At 34.7% G+C, this 21,966-nt stretch overlaps 1 protein-coding gene across 3 annotated transcripts in view; it reads right to left on the reverse strand.

Annotated features, from left to right (window-relative positions):
- The window catches only part of SOX6 (SRY-box transcription factor 6), a 624,715-nt gene that overhangs the window by 512,807 nt on the left and 89,942 nt on the right, over positions 1-21,966 (reverse strand). For all 3 annotated transcript variants that reach the window (XM_032641113.1, XM_032641114.1, XM_032641112.1), the window contains exon 2: positions 11,571-11,643. The gene's annotated coding sequence lies outside the window, so the exon portion shown is untranslated. The remainder of the gene's footprint in view (positions 1-11,570; positions 11,644-21,966) is intronic.

Genomic DNA, 21,966 nt, shown 5'->3' on the forward strand with positions numbered 1-21,966 from the left:
CTTTAAAAACACATCTTCCTTCCAGGCCTCCATGGGAAGAAAAAGTATCCTCAATTTTCAGTGGGAATCTAACCAATGAGATGCAAGGGATTTGAGCGTTGACAAGAGATAATTAGCAAGATATTTTCCCTCTGCCTTTTCAAAAATTCAGTGCTGTGATGAATAACAGGAACAGGAAAAAGCAATGAGTAATTTTGACTCCTTTCTTTTCCTCATGCTCCCCACCACATATAATCCAGTCTTACTGATGCCACACTGGCGAAGTCTCTTCTTTCTGTTCCTAACATTCTGTTCTCAAAATACCCACTCTTGTTTAAACCTCTTACCTCCTGCTTGAAGTATCTTACAAGGTGTTTCTCTAGTTAAAGTCTTTTTTTTTTCCTCTAATCTACTCTACAAGCTGCTGGCTGAACTAATTTTTCAAAAATTTTGCAAAAGCAAAGCTCTTGCCATACTGCTCAGCTATTTGGTTTGATGGCCCCCTAAGATCTACCAAATACCTTAGCTTAGCCTTATGGACCACAATGATATGATCACACTAAGTTTTCTAGCTTATAGATACCCTATACCTCAGTCAAACTGGGCTTCTCATTGTTCTCTATCCCATACTTCCCTGTTTCCTTCCATCGGTCCCATACCCATGCTTGTGCTAGCCCTCTCACTACCAGGATGCACCTCTCTCTGCATCTCCTATTCCACTGATAAAATTCTATTCAACTTTCAAAGAATATCAAAAAGTCTGCTTCCTAAATTAAGGTCCTTCTTAAGGGATGTATCTTTAATTCTTACAAGCTCTGCAGATACAATTTTTTATTTTACTAAGGCATTTAACATATTCTGCATAGGGAATTACATATCTCCTCTGCAATAATCAATTCAACTTAATTAACATTTATTAATCCCTCCTTTGAGCCACACACTGAGTTAGACACAAGAACACAAAAAGGAATAAGAGAGTTTAATAATTATGTCTAGATTCTAAGGTTCTTCATGGCAGGAACTCTGTACATTTGCATTTGTTTCCAATGAAGCATCTAATGTTCTGTTTTGAATACACTCAGCACCCAGTATATATTATATTTGTGGAGTTGAATTAATTTCCAACAGAAGCTAAGCCCTCTCCTTGAAAGAAAATATTTGCTACCAAAAAAGGATTTACCATAGCCGCAAAACAGATATACACATCTTTAAACAGTTTTCAGAGGGCAACTTGGAGGTCAGATTGACCACTGATCACACCATCCAGTGTGAAGACCTTAATGGCTCAGATCACTCCTCACTAACATACTAACTTCCAAGTAGGCCAGGCTGCTTCAAATGATAGATTCCCAGATGGCCAGAGCTTCCAAAATTGCCATTTGGTCCAGAAAAGATGGTTATTGCTTCACATCACAAAAATCTGTTTCTTGTACCCTCTTGGGAATTTAAATAGGACTCATTTAAGTTGACATCAAGATTTAAATATGTATCCATTCAATATACCTGGGAGATACACAATTCCTGTTTGAACTAACCACATGTATACAGCCATAAAAATGTACGTTTTCAAGGCTACATAGCATCGCTGGAAGCCTAACTAAAATGACACCTTTCCACACTATGAACCTTGCATTTACTCTCTACATTCTTACATTTCCTCCCATCCTGGGAAACAGAATGGAAAAACACAGTAAGGCTTTTTAAAAAGATGACACCAGGAATAAAAGGAAATGAAACGGTTGATAGTGTCATGTAAAAACCAATATTAAAACAAAAAACTTCTTGACAATGATATTTGTCAAGGAAAAATTCAAGCAGTAAAAATGAAGTAAATGGAAAGAGGTCACTGCCGAATGACCAAACCAAGCCCCAGTGCCTGGCACCTGCCAGGATAAGAGCCCCTTGGGTTGGCCTGACTCCTCCCACAGGCTCTCTCTACGTAAGAGTGACACACTTCTCCTCGAGCAGAAAACTCAGCAGGGCATACAACAATCACTCTGCTCATTACTGAAAGTCAATTTAGCAGCACAACGATCTAAATTAAGGGTCAATCTCAGAGAAGGAAAGAAAGAAGTACACTCTCCTTGTGTAGGAGAAACAGAAACCCCTCAATCTAGAATATGAAATCTGTATTTCTGGAGAGAACTGTTAGCATAAAATGGTTGCAATATTCCAAAAGGATGACAAAAAGATGGGACAGCCTTTTCCATGTCATTCAGTCTCAGGGTAAGATGTAAGAGTTCTCAGAATAAGATGTAAACAGATTTGGGGGGCTCTAAGACAGCTGAACTTAGAGAAATTTTATCAGTTAAGTATATAATCAAGAATATTCTAGATGAAGTGAAACTGTGCTGGTGTTCTAGAGTGGGAAGAGATGTGATCTGAAATCAAACAGACTGTGTTTGAACCCCAGCTCTGCCTTTTTCTTCCTTGCATTCCTTCCTTCTTTCCTTTACCTTTTGTTTTTGTTGTTGTTCATTTATTTATTCAACAAATATCTACTAGGAACTTAGTACGTGTCATACACTGTGCTAGAAACTGGGTATACAGGTTTGAACAAAATAGTCTTGGTCTCTACCCTGACAGGGTTTTTAGTTTAGTGAAGAAAATAGACATTACATAAACATACAAATACAGGATAACTACTAATCATTTTAAGTGCTATGAAGGTAAAAAAATAAATCAGAATTTATAGAAAACAACCAGGGATTTGAGGGATTTGTTAAAAGGATTAAAAATAACAAGGTAAAAGTGCCTTGCCCAATGCCTAGAACACACAGGTGTTCAACACAAACAACAGCTGTTTTTAACTTCTCTCTGCCAAATATAGACACTTGATTCCCTCACCTTCGTCTCTTGACAGAGAAACTGGGAAGTATTAAAGCACCGGTAGGTGCTGTTGGGAGAGAGTGGCAGTCTATTCGCTCCAGACACTGCAAACTGATGCATAGTTTGTTGTTCTATCAGTGTTCTATATAACCATAACCTTGACCAATCCACAACTTTCTTTCAGGCATATCTGGGTTTCATCTCCTGCTTAGTATCCTTGAGATAATTTATAAATTTTCCCCTTTTGGTTGCATAGGATATTTAACCCCCTTTAACGCTAAGTCAAACTATTCTCAAGAAACAACCCAAATCAAGATCTGAGACGAATTCACTCAATGTGGAAGACTTGCCAGAAGAACACAACTAAGGACCTCCCTTAAGGTTGTGAGTATACGGTTTCACAGAATATCTCACTGCAGGAAGTCTTTCTGAAAACGTAAAAGTTCTCCTTTTAGACCATGATTATTCCTCTATCTTGTTCTTAGTGAGCAAACACTCAACAAGCCTTGAAATTTGACAAATCCTAATTCACGTTTAGTAAACTGCTGGGTCAATAAAGATTATAATTTCTTTCCAATTATCTTATCTTCATCACCTCACAAGAGTAAAACTAATTCCAAATTTCCTCAGTTTCTTTGATTGCATAAAATGGATGAGAGTGCTCTTATTCATATAAGAAACCCAAAGAGGACTCTTTAGTCCTTAATCAAAAAGGTGACCCTGCATACAACTTAAGGAACACATGTTAGGTATTACTTTATAGCTTGGCAAGCAGCATACATACTAATTGAAAACAAACTATCTCTAAATGAAAGAAAGGACAGAAAGGATGGAGGGAAAGGAAGAAAGGGAAGTAGAGGGAGAAAGGAAAGGAAGGAATATACATCACACTAAAAAATCACTTTATAAAAATGTGATTTCAAAGAGTTTTCCAACCTCCAAAACTAAAAACATCATATACCATAATTGAAACCTAATTCATGTGATTCCTTGTTCTAGAAGATATAAGGATGCTACTTGGTCATGGTTACAATGAGACCTTTCTAAAGGTATCCCATATAAAATATAGAGTGTGATACATAGATGATTATTTTCATATATTTCTATATTAATCTTTACCCAGATAAAGCAAAATTATTCTCACTGGTTTTTTACCTGGGAGGTACCCATTTCCTAAAATTCCTACCGTTGTCCTTAGAATGCATTGAATTGAAATCAATAAAATTGAAACAGATTAGGGAAAAAAAAAACAAAACAACTATAGAACTCCTTTTAAATTACTATTGTCAGACCCAAACAAGTATTTCCACATTTTAAAAAACCGTCCTCAAATCCATTTTGTGATTTCACAAAAATCTCCTATTTCAGTCATTTCCTATTTCACTAATTTCTCTCCTTTTTGTCTCCTCTTCTCAATTACTGCAGTGAAATTGGAGGGACAGGTATTTCTTCCATTTGTTCAACCATATCTTCTCCTCAGAAAGCTCCAGATGCTCAAAGATTTCTGACACTCAGCTCTCTTGTTTACACCCACATTTTTCATGCTTTACTTTCTCAGCCGTCCGCCAGATATTGCCTTGCAGCTATCTATTCTGTGACTCAAGTCCAGGGAAAAATTCTCTGTAACTAGTCACAAAATCAACAGTGGATTCCACATACTGCCACTACCAGGGACAAAGCCCAAAATGTTTCCATCCCTTAAAGCTGTCAACCATTCAGTGAGTGTGCACTTGATGCTCTATCAGGTATCAAATTATGTGCAACCAATCTCACCTTAAAACAACCCATTCTAATTGATGATGCCATATATATGTAATAATTGGAAGAAAAATAATATTCACAAGAGGAATAACACCTGTATTTCTTTTGTACTATGTTCAATGAAACTCAGAACACTAGTGGTAATAATTAAAAACCAAGTCATAGGCTTGTTACCAGCCGCCACAGATTGAAGAAAAAAAATAATCTATATTCTGCCTAATGTAGGCAGTTATAGGGATGCAGACCTGGATTCCATTGATGCTATTGCTTAATTATCTACTATACGTGGGTCAAAAAGGTAAAAATAATAATTAACTGTCAAACATACTTTTTTGTTGTATTTGTATTTTCCAAAGGTATAAAAGAGCCCAAAGGTGAAATAAAAATAGAAAATCTGCTTTTATTAATGAATTCATTCACTTAAGTTTATATGAAACTATGTGAGCTGAAAAGAAAGAGAAAGAGCTAACTCCAGTAGCTTGTATCCAAAGAAAACTCCACCCACATAAACTGTCTAGTAACCAATCAATTTTTAAACGCTTAGGTTAGGGACCATCTTTTTTTCTCTTGCAAGCACTTGCTAAGCAAATAATAATAAAAACAGGAATTACATCATGTGGACAAACTTTTTGACTGATTAAAAATAAGTCTTTTTTGCCAGTCATCCATGGAAGATAATGCTTAGGAAATTAATCTTTTTACACAATAATTGCCTTGCATCTTTGAAAAACTCCAGTAAGAAATATGAAGAGAGACAGAGAGAGTAAGGCAAAAGGGAAGGAGAGACGAAGAGAGGGAGAAAGAAGAGAATGCAGAAATGTTTTTATCTTCACTGGAAATACTTAACTCACATTTTAATGTTAGGAGATGGCAAAAATTTGGTGAAATGATAAGCATTTATACCCATACCCCAAGATAACATAAAATATGTACTTCAGATAAAACTATGTGCTGAAAGTGATGTGTAGAGACAAGCATACAACAAAATGCACTAGATTTTGTTGCTTATTCACACAATATTTATAAACTGAATAGTTACTAAAAATATTTCTATCTAAATGCTTGAGTAAATCAATGAGTTTATTTTTTCCTGAATTATAAATAGACTATATTTCACATTTTATAGATTATTATATTATAAAATAATAGCTAGCTGTGCATAATTAGTATATTTATGGACACTCCCTCATTTCCCCGTATTTGAGACCACCACTCAGTTCAAATTATGGCTTTATTTCCCCTTCTCTATATGCATTTAATTCCTTTAAATATTAATAAAATTTATGTAAGAATACTGGAAAATGATTAAGCCTATCTTCTTGGTTAAAAACAAGTTCAGAGAGCAGCTTTTGGGGGGAATATTCAAATTTATTAGCTGTTCTTAGCAAACAGCCCTCAAGCCCCACGTTGTTTCCAATCTCAAGTTAGGAAGAATTTTTCTCCAACAGGCACTGAATCACTTTAATGTTGACTCCTGTGCTGCTCTACTCCACCTTCAAATGTAACCAGTAAATTAAGCTTTACTACAGTACTATAAAAATATGAAAGAACCATAATAGCATCTTAAAAAGAGCTGTTGGCACTATATTCGTTTAGAAAAAACCTTAAACTGAATACTAATGCAAAATTTAAGGATAGTTTGCCTAGTTGCCAAAAGAGTTACAATAAGTATTTTGCCATAATGTATAAGTTATCTTGAAGGCATCTTAGACTATTACTGTGTAAGATACAGAAAAAGTCCCCAAAGTGTCATTGTTCTCATGAGGTTTTTCGATATAAATAAATCATCAACATACTATCTTCACTGAAACACTGTCCTCTGATTAGAGGATTGCCTTAATGTGTGCAGAAACATTATAAAGAGACCATTCTGCTTCCTTAGTAAGTCAACTTCCTTGACTGGCATCCAATATGGATCCACCTCACACCAAATTCCACTTTACAGTGAATATCGTGACTGTAAGGTTCCGGTTAAACATTCGAACAGAATCAATACAGTTTTACTTCCCTTTTCCCTTATTACCACGACCAAGTTTTTAGAGTTGAAAAGGAAACCAAGATCAAATTTAGATACGTTGTTTGAAATTAGCAAAGATGAAACACTTCAGTGCCAGACAAAAGCCCTGATTTTAAGAGTAGGTTTTTGCCTTGCCTGAAATGCCTAGCTCAGGCAGTGTATTTTTATGCCTGCAGATATTGGCATGTTTCACATTTAAGATTATGACACACCAACTTATTTCGAAATTTTTTAAATCCTCCACTGCGCATGTTTCAAGTACTTCATGACTATCACTGATAATTGAGCAATTAACTTGAAATTACCAAATGTGCTGTGATGGCACAATATGTAGTAAGCAACATGAAAAAATAAAGAGCAGAGGAACTTAGTACAGTGAAAAAAAATTAATAAAGGGTAAAATCGGCCATAATAATAATAGTACTGAGTAAGTTTTAATGGTCCCAGGTCTTAGTAGTTTAATGGTGCCAGTAAAATGGTTTAATGAAATAAGTCCAGAGTATTACAAATTTTTAGAGCAGTTTATTCTGGTGCTACAAAAAGGAAGCTTCTTTCTAACTGGTCTTGTGTAATACACAGGGATTAGTTCAAAAAGTAAGTGTGGGAGTTTCATTAGACAAAAAAGGACAAAACAATTAGGTTAAAAATCCTGACAGGCAGATTCTTAAGAAACACAAACTTGCAGAAAAATAGATGTAAAGTCTTCCTTTAAGACAGGCAAAGCAAAAACTCTAGGGCTAAAGATGACTCAAGAAGTCATCAAGCTATTGTGAACATATATGCAAATCAAAAATTAAGATACATGGCTTGACATCAAGAGGGAAGGACAAAATTCAGCTATACTAAAAAAATCAAAATGCCTCTTCACTGCTCATCTCATCAAGGTCTCTAATACTGGGCTTTTCTGGCTAAAACCATAGTATGACTGTGAAGAGTAGCTCTTTAGTACTTAAATATAGCCAGTGCAGCAAATTCCATAAACCTAAATCCTACCTTATTTCGGTGGCAGGCCATCTTAAAGGTTTGCAAGAAAAACCAACAATTTAGAAAGTCAGAGAGTAAAAAGAGATTCAAAGTACAGCAAGTAAAAAGACACTATTAAAAAACATTTTTTTTCTCAAAATTCCATCAATATTGCTCCAAAACATCACTAGGAGATTAAAAATAGGCCAGGCTGTCCTTTCAGGTATAAATTAGAAACAGAAAGTGGAGAGAGCAAAAAGAACAAGTATCTAAGGGCACTAGTATTAAAATTTTAAAGCTTAAAATGTAACGGATATACACATTCAGATTAGCAAACTGCTTTCAATTAAAGTAGATTTCTGGCCACAGTTCACAAATGTATAGTAGCTGTGTGTATTAATGTAGATACTTCAAATGTCAGTATATCTCTAATTAACATGAGCACACAACTGTAAAACTGAGAAGACACAATTTTAAATTCCTTACATTCCCAGCATTAATGCTTTCATGGGGCAGCTCCCGTTGTCATGGAAAATGGCATTCAAGCCCTATTTGTGGATTTTCACAGCTCATCTTTTTTATTTACCTGCTCTATGTCAAGATTAGCCTGGAATAATATTTTTTAAAGATAATGCACTTAGACCTACTTGTCCTTAAAATCACAGATGTTCTCACTGAGGGAGCTTTGGTCTGGGCTACGCTCAGTTTGAAACAAATTTCTCTCCATTTTAAAATACGACAAAGAGATGATTTCATGATTCTTTTTGTTTGTTTCCTAAAAATCTATGCAATTCAAAAAATTTCAGCTGAAGCATGACATGTGGAGTTTGGAAATAGGGGGATAGGAGAATGTCAGGGAGGAGCAAATGATCGAGGAACATGAGGAAATAAAGTGGTATAAGGTTCTCCAAAATCTCCTGCCTGACTTACTCTACCTAAACTTTTCAAAAATATTTGTACAGCAACCAAGTAGAGACTGAGATAGTGATCAAACAACAAAAGAAAGAGAGCTAAAATATTCTCTGAGAGAAGACAGATTGGTGTTATGGAAAGAGCATGGAATTTATACTATGAATCCCTTGGTTTGAGTCCTGCCACTCTGCAAAAATAAGGATAATTCCTACTCATCTCACAGAGTTTTATGAAATTTAGCCAGTTTAATGTCTGCAAAAGTGTTATGCTGAATTAAGATATTGTTGTCATTATTAACTCAAGCATGGAGCTAAGCAATAATCATTTTGGTACCAGACAATAAAATAGTTCCGGACTTTTTCAGAGAAAAAACTGCTATTAGAGACCATGAACAGAGACAGAATTTTATAAAAGGGAATTCATTATCAAATTTCTAAAAAGGCTTGGGAACCTGAAAAAGCAGGCTATCTAATTCTCTGTTTTGTTGTTGTTATTTTCATTGTTTTTAACCAATCATTTACTGCCCTGGTAAAACTGAAAGGACAGAATTAATTAATTACATTTTAATTAGAGATAAAAAATTAAATGTGGGATATTAACATGCAAAACAAGGTCTTCTTACACAATGCCTACTTTGGGAAAAGAAAAAAGGTAGTTTTATTTTTTAAAAAGAAAAAAAAAAGCTAGAATAAGATGCTTTCAGCTTCTGAAAAGATAACCATTTTCCTTCACAGTGTTTTCCTACTCTGACCTAGGTAGTAGATGTAAGTAGGTAAGATTCCAATCGGTTCTCACACACCTTTGGTGTGGCCTATTCATTATGGATGTGCAAAACAATATCCCACCTCCTTATCTCACAGACCGGCTTCTGCATACCTTACTAAGAAACCTTCCCGTGGCCATGAGGTATAACTTTCTGCCTTAGATCATGTAGCAAATAAGCAGTTCCAAAACATGGAAATTAAAGTTCCTAAAAGAAGCCATTGTCACTGATCTCATTTGCCTGTTTTTAGGCTAGACTAGATGAATATTTCTACTGTTCTAGCTGCCTCATCATTCAGTGTAAGTGGCAGACAGTTTCTGCAATAATTAAAAGAAGTGAGAATGCAAGCATTCTGGATGCCATGTTAATTTTATTTGACTTATCTTAGTCATAGTATCCTGCTACATTTCTTTAATAAGAAGGTTCCATAGTCAGGAGATGGCTGGAACAAAACTTGAGACCACAGACCAAAGGAACAACAAACTCCACACCCTAAACTATCATACGGAAATTCTCTAGTCTGGAAAACAATTACTTTAGGCCTGTGTGATTACTATGACTTCTACCTAAGTGATTACACAAAATCTGACTAGAGCTTTTTGGGTTTTTTTAAGTTGAACTCCAGAAATAACCATATGAAAACTACACCCACAGTGCCCCTTCTATTTTTTAGCCTCTCTCTTTGTCAGGTCACAAGAAAAAAAATTCAGCTAATTGGATCACCTCTGTTCAAAGCTCGTATATCTGGTTGGGGTATTGCTGGATTGCTGGGGGGCAGGAGGCGGTAGAGAAGAGAAAAATTCAGGAAACAGAGCCTTTGGGTGATGAGAAATGTAGACTATATTTTGATTAAGGCCATCTTGGTTGAAATGCTGGTAATTGTCTTGTATTTGTAGTTTAAAAACATTAATCATCCTAAAAACTTACTATAGGAAATGACTGAATGATACGTGAGAAGAGAGAAAGGAAGTAAAAGAAAGGATAAAGCAACAAAGACAAGATTTGGACAGTTCAAAATTATTTCCCTTCACACAGATTTCTAATAGGATAAGCTCAGCTCCTTGGAACCATCCTTTTTCTCGAGAGCCCTTCAAAGATACTTTACATTTCTTTCTCCATCTTCTTTGCCTCCTAATCCTCACTGTGATACCTTGCACAAATTAAAAGCTTATATTTAATCCAAATGAACCATGGAGTTTAATATTTTGTGTTTTACATAAGAATTCAGTCTTCAAATAATACAATGTGAATTGATAGTCTCATAAAAATAACATCTTATTCATTCTTAAAACATTAAAAAATATACAAACTGTGTTAAGCTATATTAAATATTCACATCTATTTCTTTAAGATGGTTCAAAATACCTGCCCCAATCAATGCTACTACTAAAAGAAAGGTAAAGCTGGTTTTAAATAAATTTTCACTGCTCTCTGTTTAAATACTGAATCACTTAAACTCTAATTTATAATGTTACTTTTTTTTCAAATACTTTCCTAGAAGTTTATTCCCTAAAATTCCTTTATAGTAGTACACTAACAGAGAAAAAGTTTCCTCTGTCTTTGTGGTTATCGAATGTAAAGATCACCTTAGATATCAATGGTTTGGTACAATGTACACACATAAATATATCTCAAACTCAAGTTACTTAAATATGGTCTTATATACACACAAATATTTTTAATACCTGCCACATACTCTAAACTACTTTTATATTAATAAATACATAACAATTTAAAGTATTTTCATTGATCATTAAAGTTCATTCAATATTTTTTCTTGAAATTGACCTTCTTTCCTGAGAAAAATTATCTTTGTTCTCCAAAATACCATTTAAAATATAATAGCATTTTGAGGATGGTGAAGAAGACAGGAATACCCTGATTTTGATATACATTATACATTCACTAAATGAGTCTTTGGTTCCTTAATACATAATCTCCTCAAGTACTGACAGCTCTTTGTATTCTGTATCATCTCACATCTTTTCAATGAGCACAGGCACGTAGAACTTTTCAAGTCCAGACAACCAGAAGACTATAAGAAGTTATCAAGGTAAATTATTCATGTGCAGATAGACTAGCCCCTTTAAGGTAATAATCCATTCCTACAATTGAGCCCCATCTTCAAAAAGTAAGATATTTATTGTTTCAGCCTCTTGTAATTGGCCCTGCCATTGTGTTATTTCACTGGAAATCATAACAGAGGCTTTTTTCACCCTCTGATATTTTTCTACACTCCTTTTAAGAAAACACTTACAAAAAACTAATAACACTTTAAAAACACTGTAACTGTTCTCATCACACAATGAGAAGAGTAGTAAGGGTAATAAATAAGCCAATACTTACAAATACGCACAAAAAAATCAGCTCCAGCACCCAGAAATCACTGGTAAATTGCCTTTGAATTCATGAAAGTGACCTGAAAGTTTAGACAAAAAAGGAAATGAAAAAGGATTAGTAAATTGCATTTACTTGCTTTATTAAAGAATACATTCTGGCTACAAATTATACTATTTTTTAACTCGGTCAGTTGTCTACTCAAACAACTTTTTCCAAGATGATAATACCAAAAGAAACAATTCGTTCATTGTTCTTCATCGAAGAATACAACATCTCCATCAATTATGGCTTTTAAAATACTGTCAGTAATAAAGTGGTGTTTAAAAATATGAATAAGTAAAAACAAAAGCAAGAAAAAATTTTAAGGGAATAAAGGCTTACAAGTTACATTTGAAAAACTGTTTATGTCTGCAAGTTAAAACGAATTAGATTCACAGAAAATACCTTGGATATGTCCAACAGGAATACCTTGAAGGTAGACTAAATACGAAAAGATGCAGTTTTAGTTCTGCCCAAGATGTGGAATCCATTTAGATGCTTAGGCTATATACAATGCATTCTGTATGAGTCACAATTCAATTCAAAATTCTTTTCCTTGCACACACTTTAGTTCTGGCTGAAGAGGTAACAGATGCAACTCAAACATACAGAGCTAGCCTTGTAAAAAGTTTTAACTAGCACAATGACTCACTTTATGCCTCTAAATATCTATGGTTTCCTCTCTCCAGAACCCCCATGCATTAGAAAGTAGTTTGGTAGTTTATTTTTATTGTTTGGTCTAAATACAGCACATTTTTGGTTCCATGAAAACAAAGAAACTTTGTTGCAAAGGCCTTACTCTTTCCAAAAAGTTAGGATGGCTATGAGTAGTGTTCAAGTGAAAATAATAATGGAGCTTGGGTTCCTAATTTAGGTCAGAAACTTTCCTAGACTCTGGGGACTGGTTTGATTCAATCCACATATTTTAAATACAGCCAGTAAACATCTAGGTTAGTTAACTAACCTAGTTAGTTAGCTAACTAGATTTAAAGAAAATTCATTTCAAAAAACATAGATCGGGCTTCCCTGGTGGCGCAGTGGTTGAGAGTCCGCCTGCCGATGCAGGGGACGCGGGTTCGTGCCCCGGTCCGGGAGGATCCCACATGCCGCGGAGCGGCTGGGCCCGTGAGCCATGGCCGCTGAGCCTGCGCGTCCGGAGTCTGTGCTCCGCAACGGGAGAGGCCACAACAGTGAGAGGCCCGCGTACAGCATAAAAAAAGAAAAAAAAAAAAAAAAAAAAAAAAAAAAAACATAGATCTTGTTCAACATCATTTATAGGAACTACTACTCCCAATATTGCATTTATAGAACAAATGGCCATAATAGATTAGGTATTGGCCTCTGAAATTAAGTTGAGATATAAAATAAATATACAACTCAGCCCTTCCCCAGCTCCAATAACATGCTTTTGCCTAAGTGACCCATATAATTATTCTATTTTCTAGTCAGGATTGATAGATTAAAAGTCCTGGACATTTGGACAGCTTTAAGTATCCATACGTTTCCTCACCAGACCTCTTTCTCTCTGTAGGAAATGGTGCCTCAGGCTTCCCCAATCAAATTTCACCAGTTTCTAGCAACTCTGCAATGGCTATTTCTATTGCATGCGAGAAGTACAAGAGAGTCCGCCCTGAGGAAGGTAGCTCTGTCATTTATTTTTGGTGTTATACCCTTTACCTCCTCATGGCTTTCTGATGTTTCGGGATTCAGTAGAGCAATTTTACCTGGGACACCACACAACCCAATGTGGACACACTCTGTGTACTAGTCAAAGCCAGAAAAGAATTCTGGTTCTGATATAAGCTATTCTCACATTTTATCTGACCCTGAATTAAAAATTATAACTGAAGTTATCCATAAAGTAAATCTCTAGCAAAATGCTGTATATCCAAAAGCCTAAAGTCTGGAAGAATCTAAGTGTTCTTAAGTGCTCACATACTTTTAAAAGGATCTCACCTTGTCTTTCTAGCAACTATTCTTTTAAAACCATGAATTGGAATTATGCAATAAATATTATACATCCCATTTCTTCACTTCCATTTAAACAATGGAGGACAAAATAAAAGGCATCCAGATAATATTGTGACTGATGTATGTCTCATCTTTTTCAGTTCAGATCTCTAACTCTGGAGATATTTTAAATTTAGAATAAGTCAGATTCCAGAGATTTAGGGCAAATAGTATTTTAACATTCGTCAATATGAAGTCAATAAATCTCATTTGTCATATAAGTCCAGTCTTGCTGCGTATTTTATTTGTTGTGGGTTTTTTTTTGCGGTACGTGGGCCTCTCACTGTTGTGGCCTCTCCCGTTGCAGAGCACAGGCTCCGGACACGCAGGCTCAGCAGCCATGGCTCACAGGCCCAGCCGCTCCGCGGCATGTGGGATCTTCCCGGACCGGGGCATGAACCCATGTCCACCTGCAGCGGCAGGCGGACTCTCAACCACTGCGCCACCAGGGAAGTCTCTTGCTGCATACTTGAAAAGTAACTCTGAATCTCATTATCAACTGATTTATACTATTGGTGAATTTTTCAGCAAACAAATTTAAAAGTATAAGCTTCTAAAATCACAGTTCACTATTATAAAAAAACAAAAAAAACACACTAAGTGAAGTCAGACAGAGAAAGACAAATATCATATGATATCATTCATATGTGGAATCCAATTTTAAAAAATAAAGATACAAATGAACTTATTTACAAAACAGAAACGGACTTACAGATATTGAGAACAAACTTGGGGCTACCAAAGGGGAAAGGTCGGGGGAGGGATAAATCAGGAGCTTGGGATGAACACACACACAATACTATGTATAAGACAGATAACCAACAAGGACCTACTGTATAGCACAGGGAACTCTACTCAATATTCTGTGATAACCTATATGAGAAAAGAATCTAAAAAAGAATGAATATATGTATATCTATAACTGAATCACTTTGCTGTACACCTGAAACTAACACAACATTGTAAATTAACTGTACTCCAATAAAATTTTTAAAAAAAGACTTTAATGCATACTTCCTCCTGTAGAGAATTTAGGAATAAACAAGCAATATTTTATGATGGGCAAAGAATTAAGAATCAACTCACAAGAATTAGCACACAACTTGAAGTAATCTACTTCTTCAAGAACCAGAAAAGTTTAAGCTGAAGAAAACATTTCCAAAATAAAATTGGCAACTTTGGTCCTGAGGGCAGCACAAAAGTAAGAAGATAGAGAAAGAAATACCATCTGATCTGGAAAATCACAATATGTTTAGTAAAATGAATCTTCAGAATACCCAATCACCATGGATTGTTCTACTCCTCTACTAGTTCATTCATTCATTCAGCAAATATTGATCATGGGTTAAAGATTTCACTGGACAATATAGTCACAAATTTTTTAAATAAAGAAAATCATTATGCTGTACACCTAAAACTAATACAATGCTATATGTCAATTACATCTCAATTTATAAATAAATATTTTTAAATCATGGCCTTTGTCCTAAAAGACTTTTCAAACAATCAGTAATCCAACCGTGGGGACCTCCCTGGTGGTTCAGTAGTAGAGGATCCACCTTACAATGCAGGGGATGCAGGTTCAATCCCTGGTGAGGGAACTAAGATCCCACATGCCTCAACAAAGATCCCGCATGCCGCAACTAAGATCTGTTGCAGCCAAAAATTAATTAATTAATAAATATTTTTTAAAAATAATAATAATCCAAACTGGACAACAAACTATTACATCTGACCATGGTGCTGACATCCTCCATATTATTTGGTTATCAAATCTTTTGCATATTCTTAATTTACTAAATAAAAAGTGCATTGTAGCTAGTGGGAAGCAGCCGCATAGCACAGGGAGATCAGCTTGGTGCTTTGTGACCACCTAGAGGGATGGGATAGGGAGGGTGGTAGGTAGGGAGATGCAAGAGGGAAGAGATATGGGGATATATGTATATGTATAGCTGATTCACCTTGCTATAAAGCAGAAACTAACACACCATTGTAAAGCAATTATACTCCAATAAAGATGTTAAAAGAAAAAGTGCATTGCTACAAATTCTTCAATATAAAAATGCACAAAGAATACAAAGAGTAAATTTACAAATGAAGAAATACAAATGTCCAATAACAAAAATATGAGTCTCCCTAATAATCAAGTAAATGTAAATAAAGTATTTTCACCTATAATATTGGCAACATATCTTGTAAACTGGACAAAAACTAGCATTTATGAGGATGTGGAAAAATAAACACTTTCAGGTACCATTCATGGGATTATAAATTGGGTACAACTTTTCTGAATGGTAATTTGACAGAAAGTGTTTATATATATATATATATATATATATATATATATATACTTTTTTTTTTTTTTTTTTTTGCGGTTCGCAGGCCTCTCACTGTTGTGGCCTCTCCCGTTGCAGAGCATAGGCTCAGGATGCGCAGGCTCAGCGGCCATGGCTCACGGGCCCAGCCGCTCTGCAGCATGTGGGATCTTCCCAGACCGGGGCACGAACCCGTGTCCCCTGCATTGGCAGGCAGACTCTCAACCACTGCGCCACCAGGGAAGCCCCAGAGAGTGTTAATATTTTTAACATCAATATCCTTTGAGTTTGAAAGGCTATTTCCAAAATTATCCTAAGGAACTAATCACAAAAATGTTAAAAGACATATACATGTAATATGCATGTTCATTACAGCATTTTTCTAATAGCCCCAAATTGGAAATAACCTACTAACTGCGTAAGTAAATTATGGTACATATATATAACAGTACTCTGTAATCATTAAAAATTATGATATAAATCTATATTTAATGCATTAAAAGATGGCCACAAAATATTGTTGAATAAAAAAATAACATGTATAATAAGAGCTAATTTATAGAAAATCAAATGTGTATATACACACATGCACACAAAGTAAAGTAAAATTTAACAAAAATGTTAACACTGAGTGAGATATGGGCTTGTTTTTACTTTCTTATTCTTATGAGTTGGTGTTATTTAGATTTTTTTTATCCTTAACATGTCTAATTTGTCCCAAAACAAAAAAGTTATTTCTAAAATTCACTATATCACTTATACATTCAAAAGTAGTCACCAAATCCAGACTAACGTGCTATTAATCTAGCAGCAAAAGCCAAATATTAATATTAGTTACAAAAAGAAAAACCTCTGAATTACAAGGCAACTTCAAACAAGTATCTTGACATCAAATGAAGAAGCCATAAAGATTTTCACAAAGTATGTCCCCCTCTACCAAAAATAGGTAACAGAGCAAAGGTAAACAGAAAATAAAAACACTGCCACCTCCCTAATTAGACTTTAAAAGCTTTCAAGCTAAATTTTAAAATCCTGCTTAAAGCTGTCTCTAAACCACACCCATTTCTCTTTTTAATCCCCATCCCTTCTTTTCTTTTTCTAAGCAAGAAGGTTCAAGTGGGTGGTTGGATTAAATGACCTTCCAACTCTGAGAGTCAATAACCTAAGGCATTTTTTAAAGTACCAAAATGCTTCCAAAAACACCTGTAACAAAATTTTGTCCACCTTTATATTAAATTGTAGCATCACATGTTTAAAACTCAACTCAAGGATTGATTCTTTGGTTTAATAATGTTATGTTATACATAATGAGCCACTGAGTTAAAACAACTACATTTAAAGCATTTATTTTCTCAACTAACTTTTGGAAAGACATCAATGCCTGGTGTTTCATACATCAAAACAAAAATTATAGAGACATTAAAAACTATCCTGTATGCAAATACAAATGAGTTTTCCTGCAGATGTGATTTTTGCATCAAAACTGCTATTCTCTCCCAAGTTGCATCAATTAAAAAAAAAATGCAAAACCCTCCATAATATTATCTTTTCTTCTTTATAGCAATGCTAGGCTGAAGCCATATTTCTTGAACTCCATCATTCTTAGCTTTCCTTTTCCTCTTAATAATTATACTAAATTATGTAGAATTTGAACTATGAAATGTGAAAATGAAATATGAAATTCATCTTGCAAAGGAACTGATACTAAGCTAATGCACAGTTTTTTTAAAATGCAATTACTAATAATTAAGAATATCACAATAGTGAAGGGGAAAATGAGGTTTCACTTATTGATATTTACATCTTCTAAGGCAAAGTAAGAGTATTTCTGATGTATCAAGGAAAACAACTTAGATGCTACCTAGTGTACCACTCCGCTTTCCTGGAACAAAAACCTATTTCCTCAAAGAAATAGGAATTTCCCCTATTTTAAAAAATCTCCAAAGATAGTTACTACTGAAGCATACTGCTAGTTGCCTATTTATATATTCTATGCTGCTCAACCTACACCTTCAATATGATTCCAGTATTAAGGGCCACAGTTTAGAAGGGATGTTGACAAGCATTCATAAGAGAATGGCTAAGAAATTTTAGAGGAAACATGTTACATTAAAATGGTTGCATGCTCTAAAGGTGGTTAGTTGGACTGAACTTTGGAGATCATCTAATCCAGTGATCCTCAAACTCTTTGGTCTCAGGACTCCTTTACATTTCTAAAAATTATTCAGAGTCCCAAAGAGCTATGGTTATATTTACCAATAGTTATTATATCTGAAACTAAAGCTAAGAAAAAATTTAAATAGTTATTAATTCATTTAAAATAAAATAAATGATTAAGTAATAATCATTTCGTGATGAACCTATTACATGGTAACATAAATAACATAATTTTAAAATACAAGCATATTTTACAAAACGAAAAAATTAGAAGACTGGCATTGTTTTGCATTTTTAAGTATCTCAAATGCCTGGTTCAATAAAAGACAGTTGGATTCTCATAGGTGCTATTGCATTCAATCTGTTGTGATATGTTGGTTTGACAGAAGTATGTGAAAAATATCCATCTTCACACAGATATGAAGTTGGAAAGAGGCAGATTTTTTAACAGCCTTTCAAGATAATTGTAGCTATTCTTCTTTAGTACTATATCAAAATTTGACAAGTAATAGTTTATCAAAGGTTAAGTGCAATATGGAATCTGAAACCTGAATATCAATTAACTTTTTATATTCTGTTACTTTAAAAACCACTGGTCTTGGGCTTCCCTGGAGGCGCAGTGGTTGAGAGTCCGCCTGCCAATGCAGGGGACACGGGTTCGTTCCCGGTCCAGGAAGATCCCACATGCCGCGGAGCGGCTGAGCCCATGAGCCATGGCCACTGAGCCTGCGCATCCGGAGCCTGTGCTCCTCAAAGGGAGAGGCCACAACAGTGAGAGGCCCGCATACTGCAAACAAACAAACAAACAAACAAACAAACAAACAAAAAACCACTGGTCTTTAAATGCATCTTTTACCCATGCATGTTTTTGCAACATCATACATTGGTTCATTTGGAGAATACTGGTTCACTTGAATTGTGCAGATCTTCAAAACGTTGATGTATTTCATTATTCAATATTTTAAAAAATCACATTTGTTAATATCACCAATTGTTAATATCACCAATCTTAGAAAAGTTTTTAAATATTGGAAAGCCATCAACCTCATGGTAGTGGATACAAGTTTTCCAAACAACTAATTTTCTCTTGAAAGCTCAAATTTTATTATTGACAACAAATAGTGTCAGTTGATTTTCCTAAAATGGGAGGCTCACTTTGCTCATTTTTGAGAATACGTCTGCCAAGTATCCACAGTTTGAATAACCATTGTGTGTCTGTTAGTCATTCTTTCAAGTAAAAATGATGTTCTATGAAAAAAACAGTTAGTTCAGCTTGAAACTCAATCATGCAAGTGATTTTTTCTCAAGGTAACTACAGTACTTGAGTAGGCAGCATAAGTGCTTTATTCATACTTCCCATTTCATCACAGACTATTAAAAATATACTTAAGGGTCAAGAATTAATAAAATCAATAATTTGTACTGCTTCATCTGCAACATTCTTAAGCAAAACTAGATTTTTTTTCTGTGAATGGTGATTATTCTAAAAAATGCAAGGACTACTAACAAAATTTGGTGCCACTGCCTTGATCTGTGCTAAGGCACCAGCAGTCCTGCCCAAAATTGCTTTGCATCCTCAGTGTAAATGGCAACACTTTGAAAAAGATAAATAGCATCTTAGTATTATGATGAAAATAGTTTTGATTTTTTAGACCCCTTGAAAGTGTGTCAGGGGTCCCCATACAGACCCCATTTTGATAACTGCTTATCTACTCTGATAATCCATTTTGCAGCTAAGGAAACTATCTAGTTTAATATTTTCAAGCCCACAAAGGAAAGGTAATATCTAGCACAGTGAGTGTAATGTGATTGAAAGTTACTCTTTCTTCTTTCCAAAATAAAAAAATAACACTAGTGGGTGGGAATTACAAGGTAGTGAATTTTAGCTCAGTCCAGACAAATCTTTAAAAGCAATATAATAAGTTGCCTCGCAAAAAATAGATCTGTTCCTGAGTTTGTCAAAGTTAAGACTGGATGACTCTTTGCCAGGGATGCTGTAGAAAGAATTCTTACCCTAAGTTTAAAGTTGTATCAAAACTTAACTGATTATATAATCACTTAGAAAGCTTTTATCAAATTTGAATTTCTAGGCCCCATCCCAAAACGTACTAAACTGGAATCTTCTTGAGTGGGCCAAGAGTTTCCAGTTTTTTGAAAGCTCCAGAGGTGACTGTTAAAGCCCACCTAGCTGCAGATGGTGTTCAAGAACTGTTGTACCAGTTCACCTCTAAACTCACTACCACTTCAACATTCTACAATTTTATATTTTATCCACACCCACTGGAAGTATACCCTTAAACTTTAATGTAACATTTCCTAAGCCTACTTTCACACATTACAGATGGTCAGGATCAAGGTATTTCTGGGTCAGAAGAGGAGGAATTAATGTTGCATTTCCTAGGCCTGCGAGTTCACCTCTGCCAGCGTATGTAGCGGAATAGTAAATCAGAGATAGAATTGACTAAGTTTGATACATATTCACAACTGAGAAAACCCATAAAAAAAAATGGTCAGTATAAAAATAGTACCTACATGAAAAATGAATGAGATTATTGAGAAGACAACGTGCCTTCCACTTTACAAAGGCAGCTTATTGCTATGAACCAAGACCAAAATATAGATCTCAAACCTCCAAAACCTATTTATAGAATTACTACCATGTGACTTAATCCCCAAAACTCTTGTATCTTGAGGTCTTGATTACAGAAAAATTTCATATACTTCATAAACACAACATAAGGCAACTTGTCCACTTTACCAGAATCAAACAAAAATTTAGCAATAGGCCAAAAAAAAATTTGCAATATATTTTGTAACTTTTCACTTAATAAACTTGTTCTCTTTTATTTCTTCTTTCTTCTCCTGCTTTCTTAGCAAAACATACTTCTTGGAAATAACACCTATTAATGTATTTTTTAATATCCCTTTTTTTCTTGCAGCCTGACTGATTTCAGACATATATGATATCAGCTTAATAACAAAAGTCAGAGAAGGTCTTGTGTAAGAAGGACTGGAGAAAAAAGTGATCATCAAAACATAATCCTCAGACCCCTTATTTCAGAAGTACCAGGTTCCTTATTAAAACAAAAAAAATTTAAAAGAGGCCCCACCCATTCCTATTGATTCTGTAATTCCAAAAGCATGGCCTAGGAATTTATTTTAAAGCATAGCCCCCAGGTGATTCCTGTGCACACTAAAATTCAATAACTGCTGGGCTAAAGGGCAACTGTGTTAAATGAGGATAAGCTCACAAAAAATTTTGCGCAAAAAGAATTTTTTTAATAATTCTATAAAATGTTTTATCTTACTAAAAAGATTCTCAATGCTTTTGGATTTCTTATTTTTTTAATAAAATATTTTTTTAATGTAAGGATAAATTAGAAACTAGAATTTAACTTAAAAATTAAGGTTTAGTTATTGTAGAGTGGTTTTTTTTTTGAGAATGATACATGCAATTCTCCACCAATATAATTAACATTTTTGAGAGCCCACAGGATACATAACATGAATTGGAATCTCTGGGGATTCAGAACAACAAAGCACAATCCCAAATCTCCAGCAACTGACAATTTGGATTCACTGTGAGATAAATATTATATTTAGAATAGTCTCAACATTTGCAGTTGCATTATCATATCTGGAATAAGGAGAGGATTCCATCCCTGCTGAGTTTTTTCTCCCTGAACTCTGCTCACAAAATAAAGTGGCAGTACATTTTTAAAGCAATCATTTAACAAAAGTTTCTAAATAAGTACTGATTTTTTAAGACCATAAATTTTTAAAATAAATCTACTATTTTCTATAGGGTAAACTGATAGGCAAAAGAGATGGGGTTGTTCTTTGTACTTGTTCTAGGTAATTAAATCAAGATAAATCTAAAG

This window comes from Phocoena sinus, chromosome 8, assembly GCF_008692025.1.
Source record: "Phocoena sinus isolate mPhoSin1 chromosome 8, mPhoSin1.pri, whole genome shotgun sequence".
Taxonomy (NCBI): domain Eukaryota; kingdom Metazoa; phylum Chordata; class Mammalia; order Artiodactyla; family Phocoenidae; genus Phocoena; species Phocoena sinus.